This window comes from Trichoplusia ni, chromosome 10 (genome assembly GCF_003590095.1).
Source record: "Trichoplusia ni isolate ovarian cell line Hi5 chromosome 10, tn1, whole genome shotgun sequence".
NCBI lineage: Eukaryota > Metazoa > Arthropoda > Insecta > Lepidoptera > Noctuidae > Trichoplusia > Trichoplusia ni.
The window spans coordinates 9,626,110-9,651,015 of record NC_039487.1 but is presented as its reverse complement, the minus strand read 5'-3'; positions in this window follow the sequence as shown (position 1 = coordinate 9,651,015).

The following is a 24,906-nucleotide window of genomic DNA, read 5'->3' as shown; positions in this document are numbered from 1 at the left end:
GCAGACGATGTATATTACTTTGACGTAATTTTGGTATAAATTACTTGAAACTTGAATTTAAATTGAGTTAGGACATGTCACGTTGCCTAAAAACGAAGGCTTGCGTTATACTTGTTCACTTGCGTATGTGGTTACAATTTTCCAAATTAAAATCGAATTTCAAATTCTGTTACTATTTAGCGTATTGTACCTAATTACGATAAAATTATTGTAAACTATGCTCTGTGGTTTAACCCACGTTATTCCGCTGGGATAAGGAAATAAAATATAGCATATATAGCCGATAGTGTAACTTCCCATTGATGATAGTTTTAAAATTGGTTGTTGTTGTTGCTCAGGTGGAAAAGGGTATTTGTTATTTCAGTTCCCATTGCTATGATTATTATATTTTTATGCATTGCGGCGGACAATAAAATAATTGGTTATAAAAATAAATAAGTTTGTGTACGAAAATATGTGAGGAAATGGGACTAATGAAAATAGTTCATAACAAAATTTGTATATTAAAACGGCTTACACTCACGTACTTTCACAAGCTTGAACTCAAATTTACCTCTTTATTTGTAATCAAATAATGCAAGGTTGCATAATAATGTAATATTTTCATTAAGAACTCTAGTTGAGTCTGAAGTTAGACGAACGATCTCGGTTAAAACTCCTAAGGAATCGATTGTATCAATTAAATAGTGAAAATACGTTAAAAATAATTGTCTGTACTTCACAAAATTACATGTAAATACTGACCAAATCAAGACTCAATTCCATTAACACAATTTCTCTTCCATCCCTTCGAGACAACATGCAAATAATCATTGCATCTCCACATTAAAGGAAGTCATATAGTCTTACTTGTACTTCAGGGAGAACTTAATGTTTACTTGTACTCCGGACAATAGGACCGTAGCTCTGGACAGACTAGTGGCGGTTGCATTGAGAACCTTTGTCGGGAAAGTCGTTCATCACAGTCGAGATTGTTCGTGAACTTACGCCTGACGGCCGCTTAATTAGAGGAGAATATATTAAATTGGACGTTAGATGGTGTCTAGTAATGAGAAGTCAAGTGTTCTGTATGTACTTCAGTATTTTTTTAGGATCTTATAGTAAAGAATATTCAAGGTTAGGTTACTAGTTCTAGAGTACTGTTGCACTTAAAGCCTGAAAAACCTTAAATCTTTATGACACTAATATTATAAATGCTAAACATATGAAAGTGTATGTTTGTTGCCGCTTAGCGCTAAAAAGATTGGACGAATTTTGAAAAAAATATTTTAAAGATAGCTCACACCTAGGATCACTTTTATCCGAATACTTCGTTAAATCGGGGAAGTTAATGTTTTGCAACTTACATCCAGGTAGGAGAAGCTGTAACTGTTACTGCTGCAACAGTAAGTATTTTGTACATATAGTTTGACAACAACACAGACGATTAAAGCAACACCTAAACATATATTGTACTTTACTTTTATGGCCACCCCAACGCATAATATTTTTTGATTAAACTTAAATCCGTATCGCTATTCACGGAACTCACGAACGAGCTTCAAAATCCAATAAAACTTAATATAACCGCTTATGTTAAACTAAAGGTTGTTGAATAAAGAGGTAAAGGAAAAGAGGTCATAATTAATTGAATAATCACCTAATTGAGTACACAACTAATTAGTTCGATTTGACGGATTAGTTCAATTAAATCAATTCTTCAAAGGAACGATGTTTAAGTTATTAAAGATTAGTCGCATGTGTTTGTCAAACCATTGGCAACCTTTGTAGATGAGAATATTTTATAAGCGTAGGAATAGTTTACGTCTGAGTCTAGGGAGGTGTTGTATACTAAAAGAAAATGTTGTAAAAACCTTACTTTTAAAATTGTTATTTGTGAGAACAAGCAAGGCTTAACGTTACCTAGAGAGAGACTACTTATGCGTACCATCACTCACCCAGAATCACAATATGATAATAAAGGTAAAAAAAAATACACAAAGTCCAATATTATAATCTAAACTTCATAAAATTAATCAAATCTCTCTTAGCAGACTAATTGCTTCAAGCAAAAATACTTTATTTACGACAGCCATTAAGATTTGAAGTCACAAAATATCTTGAAAAGAAACGTAGGTGTTTAATGAGGCGAAAAAAGCTAAACTTGGCCAAAGGAAAAGTGACTTGGCAAGAAAAGTTAAGTCTTTGGATGAGGTATGCGGAGTAAATTTGCTGTAACGAATATTTAAACGAGGAACTGTAATTTTTCTTTTTGTTTTTAGAACTTCTTGAATGGGTGACTTATTACAGGGTTTTTTTAGACGTTTTGCTTATCTTTTGCTTTGTTGCGACTAAAATGGAGCTTGTTTATGCATTTATAGTAAAAGGATGTTTGGATTTACTTTGTGTGACATAAAGCATGCAGAGTTTCTTCTCAAAAACGGCTAGATCGATTTCGATCGATCGAGAAGACGATCGATTCGATAAATATTGATCTCTAGAACGGTTTAACAATTTTAATCATATTCCTCTTCTACTCGAGATTCATAAAGAACTATAAAATCTAAATATCTCCTTATTTGTGGAAAAAATTCAAATATTTAATATCAAAAACGTCACCGCGAATTTTACTACGCTTAGCTATTTAAGGGAAACCTTTTATGGGCTGTTTTTACAACCTTAGCAACGTTAAATGTTAGATTTTATGTAAAATAAAAATGGGACTCTTTGTTTTATGATCTCGAATATTTTACTCGGGTTCTCTGCGAGGCATACAAAGCAGGCAAGCCGACACAGCGACGCGACTAGAGTATTTAGATTGTGAACGGGGTTTGGCAAACACATGCCTTCACTAAGCATTTGACAAATTAAGTGCTCTACAGACCGCTTCAGTTTGAGTTTACTCAAATTATTATCAATGTATAAGGAGTTTGAGTACTGTTGCGCTTTTCATTAAACTTGCATTGGACCTAAAGTGTAGTAGGAAGCCTTCTTATAGTCCGATAATGCAGACAAAGTTTTCACTCGGTCGAACTGGTGAGATCTGAGAAAAAAACGAATAAATAAGCTAATCTAGTTTTGTTTTTATTTATTATTATTCCTGGTTTTACAAACGTTCAAGCTACATGCACCAACAACTTTTATTTCAACCTGTTTTTTCGGATGTGATATCATCAAATGACACCTTTAGGTTGAGTAGAAGGCAGTGTCAGACTTTACTGACTTAACAGGACAACAGGCAACAGGAGCCTTTTCGGACAATCTCCCCTTGCAGGGCTCATGCCTTCATGGATACGCAGGGATTGAACCCGAGACTCTCCCCGCACAGTGGGTTTAGCGTGCACAACTATCGTACAATCAGTGTCTGTCGCATATATTTCTCATTATCCTAACTTCGTTATAAGGCAACCGCTCTCTATCCCTCTAATGGGCGGCTTTACCAATCAATTTCGGACATTCACAGACCTGTATTATAATACCAGCGAACTAATTCACGTTCTAATAATAGGAGTCTTACTATGCATATTCAATACACACTCACAGTATTAGTGCCTACAATATTAATACGTGACCTGTAGGTAACCTATTTGCTAATATCTAGATTGAGACATTGTCTTATGTTAACGACAAGAAACGTTACCCAATTTGTATGCAAAATATGATACAGGCGCCTGTTAAGTTGTAAATGAAACTGTTGTCTATCGCAACTTAGGGTGATTTTAATATGGTGGGAGGATTAGACGAAATATTCCTTGAAGTTCGTATATGGCGTAGTGTCTTGTACAGTCTGCGACAAAAATCGGTTAGATAGTGCCTGTATTTTGTGGTTTGTCGGAATTAATGTATAACTATACTAGTTATTAAACCTATTTTTGGTACCTTATAGAACAACTGCAGTAAGGTGACAATTGTTTGATCAAATTATCGAACTTGTTAACCGATTTCTGTTACTGACCGTACTATTACAGTAGTTTTAGAAAATAAATACTGACTAATATCTGAATGAAGATGGGGTGGATAAGAGACTATCCTTTTTGTTTTATAGAAATAGTCTATGTTAAAAAATGATCTTGAAAAAAGCATATCAAATTAATTGGTTGTCCTAGTTCACAATATCCTCCATTAAATTATAATATGTTTAATATTCTATTTCTATACATGCTTACACATATTTTTCATACATTTACTTTTCAATATCAAAATAAGCCAATAAATTACAACCATCTGATTTCGTACCAGCACGGCATTAAAAACAGGAAGTTTATACCAAAGTTTCCGAACTCAAAGGTTCTGAAGCTGATGCTCATGATTAGAAGACCCGGAGAGCTCGGGTACAAAACTATTCCAAGTTGATGTAATAAAACGAGCAAGTTTCCGGATAGACACCAACTGTGAAGTCTTGCTTTGGTTCTTATTTCAGTTCGGTTACAAAGTATTCGTGCTTTAATGAGAGTGATACTCTTGAGTATTTCCTCGTAATGCAACATTAGTGAGAACGCTCTTATATATCTATATATTATTAAAGCACTTATTCAGTACAAACAGTAACAGACACAAAGAAATTGACAAATAAAAAATAAGTGGCTACACAATACAAATTGCCGCAACATTAAAACTAAAAAAAGGGTTTTATAAAATTACATATTAGATGGTAGTACGGTAGAAGGAACACAAAGAAAAGGAGAATAAAAAAAAATAAAAAAATAGGGCGCGGTTCAGCATGTGTCAGGTAGAACACCTGACGCTGGTATTCGGCTGGATCCCTGCAAGTTATTAAGTGAGGGTAACAATATTGGTGTCGTTGTTTCTGTAAAAATATCGACATCGACCATAGCATAAGGCATGCAACCATTCGGTGTAATTTTGGTTCCTAAATGTCGCATGTCAACGAACGACTTGTTGTCCTTTTTCAAATAAATGATGTTTCATGACAATTACATATAATAGTGACTAAGTCATCGCAAAAAAGACTAACAAAATTATTTTTTATTTTGTTTACGTCTGCAATATTGTTGTTCAAAAAGTTTTCATTAGAATTCCGATGTTAAGTAATCTTAGTAAATGCTGACAGTGTCCATTAACTTTTTTGCTGACTTTACCACTTACATAACTACATAACACACACATACATTACACACATAAAACGTTTAAAGAATATTGATTGATTTAATAGACATCAACAAGCAGGCAAAACTTCCTCACCTGCATCCAAAACTAATTGTAACTTATTGAATTCAATCACATTAGCGAACATTATTCTAAAGAGGAAATCAACTGAAACTTAACTTTAACTGCAAGAAATTGAAATGCTAACGAACTGAAGTAATCAATGTAGATTGAAGCAACAAAACCTACTTTACGAAGAATCTTATTTAATTAATTTAAGTGACGTTACATAGTGATACAAAATACTTACGATACTTTGTAGTGAGTATAAGCTACATATATTGTGATGCCAAACCCTTATGTTATAAACTAGTAGCTGACTCAGACTGGAGCGCAAAGCATCGAGTGTTGTGACGCACCTTGGTTATGACTTAGTTCGGCAGCGGACCGAGATGACTGCGTTGTTTGATTGATTAATTTACCATTCAATCAATTCAATTCAATTATTCAATTATTTTTACAATTCAATAAAAAATTTTAAATAAAAAAATAGCACATTTCATTAATTATTGAAAGATGGCGGGTAATACCTAGTATTTTGTAATCACCTAAGTGTTTGCGGTATTGTCGGTTAAATAAAAAAATACAGAACCTATCACCAATAATTTGCTGTGCCCTACAGGGTCCACAAATGCTCTAACTCAATTCAAATCTGTTATTTAAGGTTATGCTGTGGTGGTCAATTAGAAAAAATAATTAACAGCCGCTACAGCTAATAATTGCTGACACTACGCAGTGTTAGCGAACAGAACCAGTTGAAATCTTAATAGAGTGAGTACGAATACAGATATATAGGTATATATTACGTCTTAGAACAAATACGAGAGTCTCGGAACGTCGGCGAAATGTAATTAAACGCTGTGTCGACGTTCATCCTATTCATACCCTTCCAGTTCACAAATGACGAACGTTTCACTTAAGTTATTACAATTTTTGAACGGAATCGAATTTGAATTTGAAATTATTTGATAGATTTATCATTTTTCATAGACTAACGACCTTGAGACTAAAATGACTAGCGTGACTAGAATTTGTTGATATTCGTTTGTTGCTAGAGCTTTGATAGGAATGCAATTAAAATATTAGTAGGTATTACAAAACGTGTGTGGTATTACAAGAATGGATAAAGCGACAAATGGGGAAGTTGGGGAATTAGATGAAGTTTAAAAGTGGCTGAAAAGTTGAAAGGGAATCGTTTGTCTTCGTATGACCAGGGAAAGAGAAGGAATGAATAGAATATTGCTATAAGAGTTAAAGGTTTACATGAGGATGAATGTAGGAAAAGAGAGAGGCCGAATAAAAGGTGGATAGAGTATCTGAAAAGTAAAAAGGGAGTTAGTGATAGCATGATTAGCGAAACCCCAATCAAAACGGAAGAAAAGCAAGAAGACGATAATTATACAGTTTTTAAACTCAAGAAATTAAAGTACTTTAATTTCTTGGGTTTGGGAAACGAACTATATTGAAAAAGATCCGATATTAACCTCATATTCCTTAACCAGGTAAATGATGTCGTATCAACTTTCTTAATGTTATCCGTCAAAAACTCCTTCCGCAATAAGTTATTATATATCATCGAAACGGATATTTTTTCCGTTAGCTAAAATTGACATGTTATGTTATCATGACGTTGCATACGAAATACTTCACGCGTCCCAAAATAAATTACCTTACCCATCTGAAGTGCCATCAATCATGAATCGTGATTGTGATGTAATCGACAATTTGCCACGTTTCAACCCTTTTGCTTTGCATTTATTATGACGTTCGGGCTTATAAAAAACTTCGAAGATTTGATTTATTGGTGACAGGTCCTGTATTTTTTTTTATATTTGTATTTTTACATGTTGTTTTTATTTTAACCCACAAAACCACAAACATTTAGGTGATTATAAAATACTAGGTATTGCCCGCCGCTTCGCCCAAGTGGATGTCGATTATAGACGTAAAATCTTTATCCTCCTATAACAAAGTCGCATAAAAGCCTTTGTGTTTTATCAAGGTGACAGTTAACTCCATAGCAAATTTGATTGAAATCGGTCCCGCTTCATTTGGTCGCAAATCTGTATAAACACGGTATGTGTTTTCGGATGTACAATATTGTTGCGACAGTAACGTAACTTTGCGTTCCGACTTAAGTTACTAATTGCACAAACCAATTAAAAAAGAACTATACCATTACTAAATAAAAGTTGATATAAAGTAATTAACAGTATCATCACATAGCACCAGTTGCAGATTGAAGTATCAAAAAAAATGAGCATTGGGACTGGTCAGTTGTGGTCTAAATAAAACTTAAAGATTATTTCCGCATCAGTTAGTGAGGAGAGTGAACAGCCTCAGAGAACCAATCATCTGTAAGTCCTCAGCTTTGATGATTACAGATGGGAATGATTAACTCAGAAACATCTAGATTCCATTCAGTAAAAGGTTTGAGAGTTACAGTTCAAGATTTATTTAATTGAAGCAATCCATTTCTGTTTTTCTAGGGTTTGTTGCCATTTTTCGGTCTAGTTTTCCCTGAATTATTTGAATACTACTTTTGAATATGCTATGTTATCTTCCCTAGAACTCAAAATCCCTTTTATTGTTTTACTCGGTTTTATTAAATGGACTCCATTAGAATGTCTGTCTGTCTGTAATATTTTATTGTAACGAAAGAAAAAAAATAGAATTGTTCATTTTCATTATCGCTCCAAAGTATCTACTTTATTTTTAAATACTTTTTTAGAACCAGAAAAAGGATTAAAAACAAATTAGTTATCTGGAAACGGAAATGTTTAACGTTTGAGAACAACAGGCTGGAAGGCTCACGTAATCCATTAGATAGGCGGTTGATACCCACATTATCTTGTCACGAAAAAAGTCTTCTTGGAAAAAATAGCTTAGCGAAGCGTTTTATTTATCGCAAGCGTTATTGCACAGTTGCTTTGGGTATTCTAGACCGATTCGTCCCAGACTTTCGTTTCGTTAAAACAGTGCATAAGTCTTGGTTATAGTAACAATGTTAATCCTCAGGAGTCAATACGATTTGGTAATCTTGTAGTGCCCTGAGGCATACCTTTGTATGGACAAACAGTGGTGTTCATCGATGAGAATAATTTGGACCATTTGTTTTGTACGTATAAAATTTATTTAGGCTTTGATTGCTTCATACAATTGTAATCGATGTGTCCAGCACCATGCCATTCAGTTAAATCAGTTGAAAAGGTAGGATTGAAAGTCAATACAAGTAGATGCCCAACAAAATCCGCTATAGCATGGAAACTAACCACAAAATAATCGTAGTATTTGAATAAACGGCCAGAAAATCAAATCAGTTACTGAACAGATTTTAGTATTGTTTTTACCTATAGTATGTATCTAATGATTATTTAATACTAGCTGTTGCCCGCGACTTCGTCCGCGTGGTTAGAAAATATAAGTTATAATTTATACCTGCCTTCTATCTATCTTGTAGGATTCAGTCAGCGTTTGCAATGTAAGCGCAAAAAATGTGTTTTTTTACGACCTCACATTAGAAACCTCAAAAATTGTAGCCTATGTGTTATTCTGATGTATAAGCTATATTATGGTAAAGTTTCATTCAAATCCATTCAGTAGTTTTTACGTGAAAGAGTAACAAACATCCATACATCCATACTTACAAACTTTCGCCTTTATAATAGTAGTAGGATAGGTACAGGCTTTTTTTATTGGACTGGGTTCTTCAAGTAAATTGTGTAGAAAATAATCATCGAAGATCTTAATAAAATTCATACCAATTTTAAATCTCGTTGAATCTGCTGGATCCGCAAGTGTTAAGATATTATACCAAGTTCCGTTGAAGAAGAGTTAGGTTCCACGGTATTATCTTTAGAAAAATAATAAGATTCATTCAACTTTGAACCTAATGCTTTGAACGTAGAGTACATTTTTATTACAGTAACAATTTTAAAGTTTGATGTGCTTGCTTTAAACCTAGCTTTGAAGGTAAGTGAGCAGCATTTTGATTCAAGAAATCGATTACTGAGCTTGTGACAAAACTATTCTAAATTAGAGCAAATATGGTCATAAATGTTCGAACACAGTGATAAATAAGAAGAAAGATTTGAAGCAGATATTGTCTCAAGAAATGACATGGAGACTTAATTAGATACCTTAAGTATCAAAAGAAGACATATTAAAAGAACATCAAAAATAAATTTCAATGTAATGTTGTCAAGATAATACTATTCCTATGTTTTCCAACTTATTTCAGACCCTCATTGTTTGAACAAATGAAATTCGCATTTCAAGCACTGAGTTTCAAGTGAGCAAAAATGAAGTTGACACAAACAAATTGTGTAAGGAATTCAATTAGAGGTTACGCGAGGAGCAGACTAAATTCATTTGTTACTTAAACCAGATTGAAAACGATTTATGTGAAATTAAGTATGGAAGGATCTTTGCAACTCAAGGTAGCTTTGGTAGAAAACTAATTAGACTTTAAGTAATTTGAAAACAAGATAATAAGTTGTACAAAAAAAATTGTTTTGAATCTAGCCGTTGTTGTGTATACGGCTTGAATGTGTGTGCAACTCTTACACTGACACTGGAATTAAAATCGTGTTCAATAAAATGAGGTTGAATGTAAAACCATAACATCACTAATTGTAAAAAAAAAAACTTAAAAAATCCAAACGTAATTCTAACAGTTTCTTTATGAAACAATATAAACTTGCAAAGGTAGTACGAGTATTATTGCAGCATTAACAATTAGCAAGAGCTTTAATTCTAGATATCTAATAATATCTGCTATCTCAAGTAAAGGTCAGCATTCAGGTCTGCATATTAATTCCAAGTTCGGTGAGCGAATTAACCCGTGAATAACCTAAGTATTATCCACGTTCAATTAATTTTAGTTACTGTTGAGCTTGCACTGTTGAATTTTAAGTGTGTGTGAATGTTAATAGTGATGGTTCTTTTTACGTCTTAGATGCGTGAATGTGAGACAATTTAATGTAAAATTGAAATCGTCCCTAGGCCTCAACTGTGGCTCAGAAAAGAAACAAAACACGATGTTTTTTTTTAATGTTGTATACACGAAGTTTTATTTCTAAATATTCAGCCAATGATAATTTATAATACTTTGTGACGCTGAAATACTTCTCAGGTAACTCTCATGTGTGAAGTATAGTTGATTGATTCGAAGCATGGTGCTAAATGAAAAAAATATCGTGCCTTACTGTGAATATAAGTGCTTTAAAAAATTGAAATTATCCATTAAAATTGCTCAACGGATAAAAATTAAGTTCCCAAAAATTCAATAACTTATTCTGTCTAAGCAACTGACACAAATCCATTTGAAAACTTATCAGCTCTACCATACCAGAAGTGGTAAATACTAACTAATGCTATAAATTATTGTAGCCGAAATATCTCCAATTGTAACATTCAAACTCAAAATAGTCAGAAACTATCTGAAAGATGTATGAGTTATTAGTAATGTTACCAAGTAACTGTTGAAGCTTACTAAGCTTACTAAGCTTAGTTGTAGATTAGCTAAAACGTCGGTAGTTTGAGCTAAACCCACGGGAACTAAACCACAAATATTGTTGACAAAACTAAGTTTGTTCTGCTGTTTATATTAGGAATCAAAATGTTATGAGTCAAAGTTCTTTTGACTTGGAGATGTTTGTGTTTTGAATGTATTACGAAAGAAAACTATTGTTTTTCATACATTTTTTTTGGGCTCCGTACTAAAATATAAAAAAGGAACGCTTTTACTAAGACTCTCCGTTTGGCTTGCTGTCCGTCTGTTCATCAGTCCGTCATCATCATCATCATCTCAGCCTATAGCAGTAAACTGTTGGACATAGGCCTCTCCATAATTTCTCCAGTGCGACCGGTTCGTTGCCACCTGCATCCAACGGGACCCAGCGGTTTTCACCAGGTCGTCGGTCCATCTGGCAGGTGGCCGTCCCACGCTGCGCTTGGTGGTACGTGATTTCCATTCCAGAACTTTTCTCCCCATCGGCCGTTCGATCTTCGCGCTATGTGGCCCGCCCATTGCCACTTCAGCTTGCTAATCCTACGGGCTATATCGGCGACTTTCGTTCGTCTACGGATCTCCTCATTTCTGATTCGATCCCGCAGAGAAATGCCGAGCATAGCCCTCTCCATAGCTCGCTGAGCGACTTTGAGCCTGTGGAAAAGTCCCTTCGTGAAGCACCACGTCTCAGAGCCGTAAGTCATCACTGGTAACACACACTGGTTGTACACCTTTGTTTTAAGGCACTGAGGTATTTTGGACGAGAAAACGTTGTGCAGTTTACCGAACACTGTCCAGTCACCATCAGTCCGTCACCAACCGGTATCTCATGTACCATTATTGATGGTGGCGTAAATACGTCATCATTGGTGATGACGTATTTCTGTTGCCACTTTAAACAAATGAAGAAAATGAAAATTAATGTTATGCATGTCACAACTACAAGAATAAATCTAAGCATCTTTGAAAGACTGTTTTTTTTTTTTCAAAAAAGGTGTTTTTATTTTTTGTTATTTTAGTCACATTTTTACGTCTTACTTACAGAAAAATCTTAGTATTTATTGTAGTTTCTTCCTATATTAGCTTCGCAAATAACAAATGATTCAGATTCCGACTAGACCGTACTCGCTTAAAAGGAAAGTCCTAAGGTATTTGCGTTGTCCCATGTGGGACTAGCCCAAATTAAGTTTAATACTAAATCCTATTGACATCGAGCGATCTCTGTTGTCAGCGCGTATTGTCTAAATGCAAGTCACCCCCGGGACATTTTATATTCACCTGGCGTAGTGCAGTGAAGGCATTGTGCTTCAAACACGATAAATACTGGAGTGACACGTGAATTACGAAAGTTATAGAACTACGTGGAGTCAATGCATTATGTGAAACGTTTATTAAAATCGCTGTTGATGTATGTAAAACAAGAAAGTTTTATCTTCCGAAATACATTATGGTTAGTAAAATATGGCTTGAGACCTGTGATTGTTAGTTTTAAATATAGTTTTGTGTTCAATTTCTGAAAATGAAATTTTAAAAATAATGTATGTGAATTTGTGTGATCCATGAATGCTTGACCTGAGTTTGGGTGTCAAACCTCCGCGATACAAACATTAACACACTTGACGCGAGAGCCCTTTTTTAATACAAAAGAAATTAGACGGATTTGAAAATACGACGCATGTTTAAGCTACGGCGGTTTCGTTGCGCTGTATAGGCATCAGCCTCAAATCTATTTTCAGACATATTGTCACACCGTCCAGTCTTGATAAGTCATATGGCCAAAACTTGTTCATTATAGATGATTCTTGTCTTGAAAGCCCTAGATATATATGAAGAAGTACATTCAATTCAACAAATCTCAAACAACATAGTAGAGAAAAACTTTCCACACTATTTGAAAATGAAACGATAACAAACGTTTATGCAGTTATATTGTAGTATAACTGCAGTATAACTTGTATCATATCTCACACTGTCTTCTACATTTTCTCAATACAATAAACGACTGGAGTATCGTATTCATTCTTGCACAAGATTTTAATTACTTACTGTTCTTTCGAGAAGATAAATCTCTGGCTTCCCGTGGAAACTTTCCACTTCAATGAAATCTGTTCTCTTTCAATCGTTTTTAACACCTCATTGAATTGATTTAACTATGAAAGTTTAAGTATGAATTGTGTTTCAATAGATTATTTTTAGACTTATCTTTTAATTCGAGATTTGGAATGGATGAGCTGAAGAGTAGGTTTCATTATTCGCGTTTTAATAAAAATATAAATAAAGCTGTTCACCGTTTTTTAAATTAAATAGAGCTGAAAATTATTAAACTTAAACTATTAACTCTCAGTTAAAATTAAACTGTATAGTTTAATCAAATTAACTTTAAGTAATTAAATAAATTAACTTTAATAATAGTTGTAAGTTTACCCTCTCGATCGACGTAACTATAATTATGATTGTTTAGGTAACAATCAAACCGCTATTGAGATTGAAATTATCTTGCAAACTACAAAATGGTCTTTAATTAATTGATCGATAGAATTTAATTATCTACTAATATTACAAACAGGAGAGTTTGTATGTACGAATGTATGTATTAATGAATGTTTGTTACTCTTTCAAGCAAAAACCACTGAACCGATTTCGACGAAATGTGGTACACAGATAGTAAGTTGGATATATTTCAGTTAAGGAAATTTAAATTTGGAAATTTGGCTTTTTTTTTGTATGGCTGATGTTGAACCTGCCGTCAAACTTTTTGAACCACTTGAAGTCCTCTGACGTAGTTTACCACACCTTTAAATAAATCTTGGTGGTATTATTTCTTTGTTGTTTTTAGCAAGTGACTATGCGCACATATTTTTATATGTAAAGAAAATTGTATACAATAAAATACGTATGTTCGAAATCATTTCCCATTTCTATCTGGTCTATCTGGCCTAATGCCAGTACTTTTGAGGGCAGAACGGCAATGCGTAGGTTATCATGAATGATCGTCGTATGACTACCGAATAGTAATGACGTATTACATTTTGGTAATGTATCCATATTTGTGACGTCACAATTTTTCATATTTGTCTGCTTGAAATCCACTTATAAGTGTGTAACTAATGTGTTTTTGATGCGGCGTTTAGCATGTTTCATATTGAAGTGGAATAGATGTTCGATTTATGTTTCAATATGTTCTGTATTTTCAATATTCGGTGACTGAAGTAATCCCTATCATTTATTTTTCTTAAATCATTGTATTTTTAATTTACAAAACGATCATTAAAATAATAGTGAGTTAAATAGAACTTAAAATAAAAGAGCAATAAAGTTATTTTCACCTCAGCATCTTCACCTAATTTCTTAGGTCAGCCTAGGAGTCCTTTTTCACGAATGCTATTGAGACAGGAATAGCTCAAATTAAAAAATATTATACAAACACCACAAACTTCAAAATCAACACTGACCTCATATTTAGAATTCAGCAAGAAACTTACTAAAGACAAATTTGCCTTTCTCTGCAACCACAAATTTTACACCCGATAAAACTCCGTAAATCCAGATAATTAAGCGCGAAAGCAAAACAACGTTTCACTCACGGTGTGACCTGGTGAGATATATCTGGGCAATATGTTCCCGGGTATATCCGAAATAATCCCGGAACGGAGCGGTGCAATTTGTCGGCGATACCTCTCTGATGGCACGTGTTCGTACATTCAAGAGGGTTTGCTAGGCTGGACTAATAGGTGACCATCGTTGTACCAGATAAGATTATTATTTGGTCTAACACAAGCCCGGTATAGTAGCTATTTGCTCATGGTTTTGCAGTTTTTGTGTATTCGACTGTGTAACGTAATTAAATAAATATACTACTTAAATGTAATAATGAGCCGGTTAGACTGGAAGCCGACCCCAACATAGTCGGGATCAGGCAAGGATGATGATGATGGCTCTGTTTTCGCAGAATATCTATGTAATATTCAATAATTAGGATAAGGGCAGAGGAATAATGATTTGATTCGAATATAGTTAAGTCTGATCCCATTTATAGCCATGTTTGCGAACTCTACAAAAGCAAATAATATGTTACTAAAATCAGATTGAGAGAGATACAAGCAACAGCGTATAATTTTGTGCTTAATACAGTCTTCCCATTGTTCTAATGGCTTTAGGTATATGGTTAGTCCTATTAGGAATGGAACAGTATTGTTTCAATGCCGTATTAATACGTTTAGCTAAATGTATCTTGGACGAGGTCTTGTTAAGTTTCGGACTTAAAACGGATGGTAAATCCTGAACAATGCAGCGCAACAGACTAAGTTATTCCTAATTCTTAGAGCAAAGATTCTATACCTATTTATTTAAAGATGTTATTTATAGATAGTTGTTTTTATGATTTTGTGTTGACGACCTCCGTGGTCGAGTGGCGTACGCACCGGTTTCGAGGTGTCGCTAGCTCTGAGGTCCCGGGTTCGATCCCCGGTCGGGTCAATGTAAAAATTCTTATTTCTACATTGTCTCGGGTCTGGATGTTTGTGGTACCTTCGTTGTATCTGAATTCCATAACACAAGTGCTCTAGCAACTTACTTTGGGTTCAGAACAATGTATGTGATGTTGTCCGCATTTATTTATTATTATTATGTGTTTTTATTCATAATTTCATTAAAAATAACTTGCTTTGCGTTTTAAACTTTAATGTTTAAATAGCTGTGCTCGTAATTTGACCGAAAAATAAAAAAGTATTAAGTGTCAGGGCATCACTTTACTAGATTTTTATGAATCGGGTAAGATGATTTCAAAATTGGTGCGCACAAACGTATAGACTAGAAATAAAAATAAAAAGTATTCGACTGCGGTATTTTTCTTTCAGACCATGCAACAAATATTCTCAAAAAATATTTTTGTTACAAATTGCACTTTCCCAGATTTTTTTATGTACCAGTACCTATAGATGAAAACTATTTTTCACTTTTAGATCGACATCAAAAAGCCGTTTTGAATAAACTGCTCCCAGAACAAACTATGTAGCCAATATCTGAACAAGAATTTCCGCGTGTGGTTTCCAGATACAGGTAAGCCATTGAAATTAAAAAATGTTGAGCTTTTTATTGGAAACTACTGTTCTGTACTTCGAACTCCGATACAGGCTTCGATATTGTTCCGGTACCACGAGATCTGAATACTTACAATATAATCGTATTTTTAGTTTAATTTTATTCACTCAGATACTCATGTTAGAAAAGTCTGTACGCGAAATATTAAGTACTAGCTGTTGCCCGCGACTTCGTCCACGGAAAGATAAAATTAAGAATTTTTTAAATCATATAGTTTTTTAGACTCCACCCGATTTCGGCCCGTATTTTTAAGATATTTCATTACTACTCTGCTCTTATTAATCATAGCGTGAATGCTATCTAACATAGACATAATTTTTCAAATCGACCAGTAGTTCCTGAGATTTTATGCGGATCCCTATTTTTGTTTCAAAATAATTTACGACCTATGTTAATATGGAATAATTAAGCATTCTAATTGTGAAAGAATTTTCTATATCGGTCCAGTACTTTTTTTATAATATTAGTGTAGATACCTAATAGTAAACATTGACAAAACTAGTTTTTTACATATTCACAGTGGAAACCTATGGTGAAAACTAAATATAAGCTTGCGTAATACTATAACAGATCAGGCTTGTATACAACTTGTAAAGTGCAGGCAAGACTACGTTTCGACATTACTTGAAGCTTCCACAGCACGCATTTAGGAGGTTTCTACTGGGCGAGCTAAAACAAAGGATATATTGGACGTTTATCGGTTTAACATTTACAGAGTGCACTGAAACTGTACAACAGGCTCTTTGCATGCCCGAAGCTAGTTAATAACTGAGAAGGAAGTACAGGTGTAACGTCTGAGGTTATTGTACACAAAGCAAAGTCTTCGATACTTTAGCCAAACGATGGCCGTACAAAATGACGAAGGCTCCTACATAGATATGCGAAATTGGTTACAAGTCGTTCAACTCATCTGTGTGTGTGATGTGTCTGTGTGTGTGTGGGTGTGATTGACAGCAATTGTTTGTATTGAAGCTTACTTTTGTGTGACAGTGACATGCAAATGAAAGCTGTATTAGCAAGCAAGGTCTCTGTGGATTTACGAGAGTAACACACACATGGGGCTCTGCGCAAAGATGAGTTGAATTGACTATGTGTTGATAAGTTGAATTCGACATTGCAGATTCGTTATTGTTTCGTAAACCAATAATCTTACTTTGCTATAAAAAAAATGTACGTCCGTATTTGTGCCTGTTTCCACATTGAATATTTTTTCCAAAATTAGTTATTTTATGAAGATATAAGTTATGAAAACATTTAAGTATTCAACAAGAAGGATGTAATTGAAAAAAGGTTATTAATGTAATAACGTTTGATTGAAATAGCAAGAGCATTTTGAAAACAAGCAAAAAACCTAAAAGGATTGAACTTCCAAAATTTCAGTGATTTTTTTTATTATTTAAACTGTGTACTGAAAATAATAAATATTGTATGTTGTTCAAAAGACATATTTTTCTGCCTCATTTCTCATTTCGTTTAAATTGTGTGACAAAAAATAACCTAAAATACCTATTATAGTTGCGCTATACCTTAACACTCAGAAAGATGTTCAAGAAGTTGTATAACAGCTTCGGAAATTTCGTGACGACTTTTAAATTAATTCACAAAACAAATCTAAGAACAAAAACGTCAGTGAAAGGCTTGAGGCGTTTTTCTGAGTTTTTAATCAACCGAGGTTTCGGGTTTTGTTGTAAAGTACGTTCTCTACTACAAAATTTATATTTTTTATAGTTTTGTACCCGAACAGTAAAAATAGAACCTATTAATAAGGCACCGCTCTCTGACGTCCGTCTATCAGCAGGTCATGAAAAGTAAGGGTTGATTTTTTAAACATGATAGTTTTCGGTTAGTACCTACCAACAAATATAGAAAATGTTTTTTTTATGTGACCTCTTTTTGCAAATTAATTTTCCTTTTCCTTTTTGTACGGAACTCTCGCGAATAACTTATTTAATATCTATACGAGGGCCAATAGCTTGCCTGTTGACTGACTGGCCTGTTGGTTTAGTGACCCTGACTGCTATACCGGAGGTCGTGGGTTCGATTCACACCCAGGACAAATGTTTGTGTGATGAGCACGATCATTTTTTCTGTGTCTGGGTGTAAATTATCTATATTATGTATGTATTTAGAACTATATAAGTATGTATGTTTATCAATTTTCTAGTACTCATAACACAAGCTCTGCTTAATTTGAGACTAGATGGCGTTGTGTGAATGTTGTCCAATATTATATTATATTATATTATAATGGATTAGTCGAAAGCCCATATTTCATTATAATATCGAAATTGTAAACCAAACCGAGTCATTTTTCATCGAATAATTGGACCAGTAGTTCCTGAGATTAGCGCGTTCAAACAAACCAACAAACTCTTCAGCGTTATTTATTAGTATATATAGATATAGATTTGTCAAATGTCATATTTGACAGTGATTGGTTAACCCTTTAATTGGCGTTCGATATGACGTGACGTTCAGAAACCAGGGGTCAATGTACTTAAAAAGCCGATTTAGAAGAGGCTAATTAAAATCACGTAAAATTGTGATTAAATTAATAATTAGAATTCTAAGTGCCTTCAAATCTTAAAACAAAGTCATTACTTAGACGAAAATTTTAAAGGTTAAAGTTCTGAAGTTTTGAGTTTACATTAAAATATGACAAAACTTAAAGTAAAGTAGTAAATTGAATAAATTATGAAATCCTTTTAAAGATCAAAAATAAATCCACGGGTAATTATTTCAATTTAAAAAAGAAGCTTCGATTTTCGAAATATAAGTTAAATCAACTGTTAATGCGTGACAATTTAAAAAAAAAACAGTCTGCCCGTGACCATGATACCTGCAAAGGTATCGAAACGTCGGGAACTAAAATAAAAAAAAATGAACCGCGATAAAATCCGTAAAAGTTTTCATTTTAATGTCTAACATTCGCGTAAACCTAAGGAACCACTATAAAAATTTAGTAATTTCATCAGCTAAATACCTCTCAAATAAGCCAATTCCAAATAAGTGGAGCGTATTAACCAAACCATTATGGCAAATCCCATGAATTTCTAAAGCGTAGTATGCATTGCTTTTGAGTGCACGGGACTCAATGCGAATACCTCATATGACTTCGATCAACGTCGCCACAAACCCATTATCTGCAGTGCTTTGGTCATGTTTCACCATTCCACTATCCCAGTTTTATCGCCTCCAATTTTGTTTAATAAACTTTATTTTTGTTCCGGTAGGAGTTGAATATTTCCGGAGCTATTTTAGTGCCGTTTTATAACTACAGTTAAATTTATTGAGCTTTATGTATCTGGTGAACTATTAGCTTTATTTCAGAAGCGTTAATTTTTAGTTGTGTTAACAGTGAAGTGCTTTGGAAGTATTTTGCATAATAAGGAAATTATTTATTTATAATAGTCGGTATCTAAAAATGTGAATACAAATAGTTGAGCAGCCTAAGAATTAGATCATCTTTGCTCAATGAAATTTTAATCAACATTTTGTAATTGTTCTTAATTATACCTTAAAATTGTGTGTGTAATATCATTAAAATTTATAGTCTAACATAACTACGTTGTACATAACTATTTTAGTCACCTCTTTTTCGGCCACGTAAATTATTTCTGCTCCAAGAACCGCTTCAGTTACACTACCATAAAATGTGCAGATTAGCTATCAATATTAGTATTTGGGGCAAAACTCCCAAAATCCCCATTCTCGTTAATACAACAAGCCGCAACTTACACTAGATCTGTGAGGATAGCAAGGGATCCTATGGGGCCAGTATCGGGCACAGCCATAGACATTTTCCCGTTAGAATACACCTTCTGTAATGGTTAGTCCAATTTGTGAGAGAGTATAACCACTTGTATTTGTGGACAAAAATGAGGTCACCGAACAAAATACTTAGTATCTGCTACACAACAAACTTCAACAAAAATTCCAAATAAACTCATAGTTCAAATGGACAGTGACAGAGAAAGAGAAAAAAAATGAAAGAAGAGACTTTCGTACGTGAATGAGCCAGAAGCAGTTAGAAAGATAAAACTCTTTGGTAGTAGGATAACCTACTACACTATTTAATAATTGCACATAGACAATGTAAAAATCACCTCCACCTTGGAGGATTTCAACATCACGCTGTGGTAAAAGGTGTAGTAAAATACTGGCAGCATACCATTTTCCCTGTAATGCTATAAGAAGAATAATTGCACATATATATTCAAAAAAATAACGATTTTTTTAAAGAAATTAATTTACCTGATATTTTTAAGCTTGAAGTGCATTTCACAGTCTATAACGGATTAACAGGCGTTTACTGCAAACTGTTTTTCTACGAGCATATATTTAAGAAGCAATTTAAAAGCCAAGGTAGAAAATTTACGTTAAAAAGTGTTGGTAATGTTTTTTAGAGAGCCGGAGGCTAACAAGCGGTGCGTTTTTAAAGGGGTTTATTTATGTACTCAGAATCGAAAGTATAATTTACGCCATTTTGGAAAAAAGGATACAAAATTACGATTTATTCCAATTAATTACTACTACTAATTACAACATCCCTCACTCCAATTGATTTTATAGATCGAAACGACATGTACCGAGATCACTGGCCTACCGATATGAATGCTCAACATAATGGGCAGACCATTCACAGATACATTATTAGAATAAGCGAACTCCATTAAAACGGGAATTGGATCGACAAAACGTGTGATTTTAGAAGAGTAATGTCTGATAAATTGTGTTTTCTTTCAATTCATTTTTTGGCTCGTGTTGTCAGGGTATTTCATTATTACTGGTGAATGATTCAGGATATTTTATGCATAATAATTTTTTCTACACTTTTGATAAAGACGAAATTTATTAATACTGTTGTGCTTTTCAGGTTCTTTGTGTCTTTGTTAGGGGTGTAAATTGGCTTCTGAACTAAGCAAGAAAAAACCTGGATATAAAATTTGGCAATAAAACTGGCAATAAGGTAATCAATGCCCAAACATGCCTATTCTACAGTTCTACACACAGTTGTTACTGAGCTGCACTATTAAACTGAAGAATTTTGTATTCTTGATTCAATCAGTAAACGAGCTTGCGATGTCAAAACCAATGAAACACACGACTTAAAACACTCGAGAATTCTCATACATTCACTTGTTTTGTTCGATACCATCATTTACTAATGACAGCCACCAACATTACATTATAATCCACTGGGATTATTATTTGCTATCTGTGGTTATGCGTCTGTCATCGGATATCAGAGAAGATTACTAGTAGTTAATGTATGGTGAACCGCAACAGACTAAGAGTACAGGGTCATAAATCATGCTCTAATACGCCTGTCTATAATTAATCTATGAAGAAAGGCAATCGTGTTAAAAACTGGTCCAGAGCGAGCCTCAAACTCGTAAGCAGTGTTCTGTTTCATTATTAAAAAAAAAACCAATTTATTTTACTTTATTTTAAACTATTTCCTTACTTTTTTCGTTATAGAGTCAACAAATAACATCGTCTGAAAATTTATGATAAATGTGTATGGTGACAGAAGGACGGACCAAAGGACTCATGGCTAGTTTTAGTGATAGAGTCTCGTTTTACAATTTAGATACGGAACCCTAGAAAAATAGTATGGCACCTTCTACCATAAAGTAATCTGTCATAAATTTCAAATAAATTTTACACCACGTATAATACCTTCGCAGAGAATAAAGGCAAAATTATAAGTAACATCATTGTGTAAAGCAAAATAGGATTACACAAAAAACATGTACTCGTGATCCTTATATCTAATTCACTCCTTTATTCAGCCAAGTCGGCGATACAAAAGGTTGAACCTTGAGAACATAAAACACCTGAGGACCTGCCCAGATTGTCAATAGTCTTGGCCCTTGAAAGATAATTCGAGAGAAGGGCGCGTCTACACTGAAATCTTTTGGTAGAATTTATTTATTAATCTAAAAGTTGCATATATATAAAATAATTTGATTGCGTAAAAACCAAAACTACGATATAGTCACAATAATGTTTAGCAATATGGTGTAAATTATTTTTAAAAACCAGCCAAATTTCTTAACATATTTCTTGGTCGATGATGAGATCAATCTACATGCATTTACCAAGTATTAAGAATTTTCTCACATAAGTAAATAAATAAGTAGATTTTCTTATTAAATTTCAGCCAGATTGTTTAATCTCAACAACCAGCCAACTAAAAGGGTTTTTATCCTGTATTCCTCGTATATTTAACAACAACTACAGAAGTTTAATAAGAAAACAATAATACCTTTTATATTTTGTTAGTTATGCACTGTCCTTCCTCTGTACAAATAAATACTTAATTAAAAGCTATTCTGTTCTAAGAAATATCTTACATTTAGTATTCATTTGATTAAATGAACTACTGTAGTTGACTGAAAGCGCAATTCCAGGAAGTCAATATAGAATGCTATTGAAATATAAAAACAGTCGAACATTCAGTGCTGATGTAACTTGGTGCTTCGGAAAAGAGATTCAAGATTGTAAGAGCGAGATCAAATTATACATGCACGTTACGTGAGACAGAGACGATGATATTTTGCAGCTTTTTCCGATGTACCAAGTTAGACCGGCCGCATATATTTTTTCTTTTCCTTCTTCAAATTTTATTTTCTTTTGTATATCCTGTTTTGGCGATGATGTTTAGAAATACAATCTTGCTAGTACAGTGCTCCTCATTGGAACTTGTTGACTCTTCTCTAAAAGCTGTGTCTCAAACAAAGTGGAAACCAACTTCAAAATGTGTGCTGATAACATCATTAACGCTTTGACTTAAAGACGAGAATAGCGTGCACTATTTGCTTAACAAAACTTTCTGTGAATTGAGCTGTGTTGAAACACTGCTTAGTTACATAATTTGCAGTGTGATATATAGAATATTAGAACTGTGTAAATGTGTGTGTGTGTGTGTGTAAATGTGTAAACTAGTATAAATGTGTTTCTTAAAAGGTTTTGAAGTAGATTATATTATTACAGTAGTAAGTTCATAATTATATTCAGTTTTCATTTTTCAACATTTAACTTTGCCTTCACCTTACAGGAAAATGTTCAATTTATTTTTTGTTTCCTAATTAAAATTCATATTTTTTTTCTCTATGTATAATCAGCTTAATACACATTTCACAAAGCATTCAACGCGAGAATTAACGGTTTATAATAATTCGATAGCTTAAAAAAAGTGAGAAATCCCGGTTCCAATAAAAACAGTTCACAATGACAGTGCATTTCACACGTTTCGTGTTATCGCGGGCTTCAAACAATGTCAGCTATCGGTATCCACAGACATCGGAAAGCATAAATTACGAGGCTTGTCGCATATACTTCATTTCTCCATTAGTAGGATCATGCTACCTTTGCTAAATTACTTTGATGATAGATTGCGTGAAGTCCATTACAAATTATGGCACCTAGGCGCATACTTCCCAAATTCTGACAAGCTTCGGGTAAATTAACGTTGGTTTGGTACCTACTTTACTGCTAATTATTTTCTTGGTTTTGTAATGCCGTTGTCGTTTTTAAAGTAAGTGCGAAATACAAAAAATATAATTAGTTTTAAATTAAAGATAGAATAAAACCGGTCAAGTGCGGGTCGGCCAGGCTAAATAAAATAGTTTTGCAAAAAGTATTGTTTTCGCATCAACGAAAGTGCGTCATCTGGGAATATAAATGACTTGTTTCAGAATTACAGCCTGGTCAATGGCGGACAGAAGTTTCATTATATTTTGCATAATATGGAAGCTTAAAAAAAGGATTTGTAAATTTAATTTTATTGTACTTGAATCAACATTAATAATTGCAATATGGCATTTATAAAGTTTCTTTATAAAAAAACTAGCCGTTGCCCGCGATTTCGTTATATATATTTCTTTATAGCCTAAAGCCATCAACATCAACACAAAAATATTTTTTCAATTTGGACCAGTAGTTCCCGAGATTAGCGCGTTCAAACAAACAAACAAACTCTTCAGCTTTATATATTAGTATAGATAAGTCCTAAGCAGTCGCAGAGTACCTACTGCAAAAGAAACAGCATATAATATATGCAGCTCAAGCAATTTCTTTTTTCTAATGGTGGTACAGGATTTTATTTTTAAATCATTTACTTACCTATCCGAACATACCGTCTTCACCATATTTTTTTTATCTAGCCCACGGTGTCTCACAGAGGGGCAAAGCCTCCTCCAAACACTTCCACGATTCTCTGTCGTGGGTCACATGGAAAAAGTCCACAGATATAATTATTAAACTTTAATCAGTCATGACTGTGATTCAAATAAACATGGTTCTCTATTTCTATTTTGTTCTCAATCTGTAGATTTTTTTTCAGGCCAAAGTTTTTTTTCTTTATTGGGTAAACAAAACCATTTGAATAACACACAATTATTTCTGACTTCGACTTCCCTGCCTCCGTACTTTAGTGTTGACGCATGAGCGACGATAGAGGCACCTGACCTTTTTCCAGATCTCGAAAGATAAGTGTGTCCTTCTTCACGTTGTGAATACAAATATATTTAGACCATATAATTATTGTGATTTACATAGGTACAATGCAGTCTGTGGAATAGTATCGGCAACCAAAGTAAATTGTGTAGGTATGTAAACTTTTTTGACAACTGACGTAACTTTGATTTGTCAGTTTGATATATTTTTTTAAACGACTCCCACATTGAGAATTTGAATCCTTATGTCGCAAGGTTTGCACAAACATTCAACTTATATGCACGAAGTCACTCAGACTCAACACAAGCATGTGTGGATTATACAAATGCTTGTCCTACGCAGTGATCGATTGAACCCGTTCAAGAAGAAGTCCAAGACGACTAAGGCTTGCCAGAGTCGTATACAACATGCGTGAGCGATTCCATGAGTGTGAGGGCCCGAGGTGTTTTGGTGGAGGTGGGTTTCCAGTGTAGTATCCAACATATCCACACGCTGTGCCCTCGGCTTGGTTGAAGTCATTAGTTTTTCACCCGGGAAAAAGCGACAAAACCGAAGAGACGCGCACAGTAGGTTTGGCGTGGTGGCCTCAACCACTCCGCTATTCGTAATAGTAATTCTTTGAAAACCGTATGTTTCGTACAGACCATACACATATCAAATACAAATTACAAGGCACGAAATTTGGC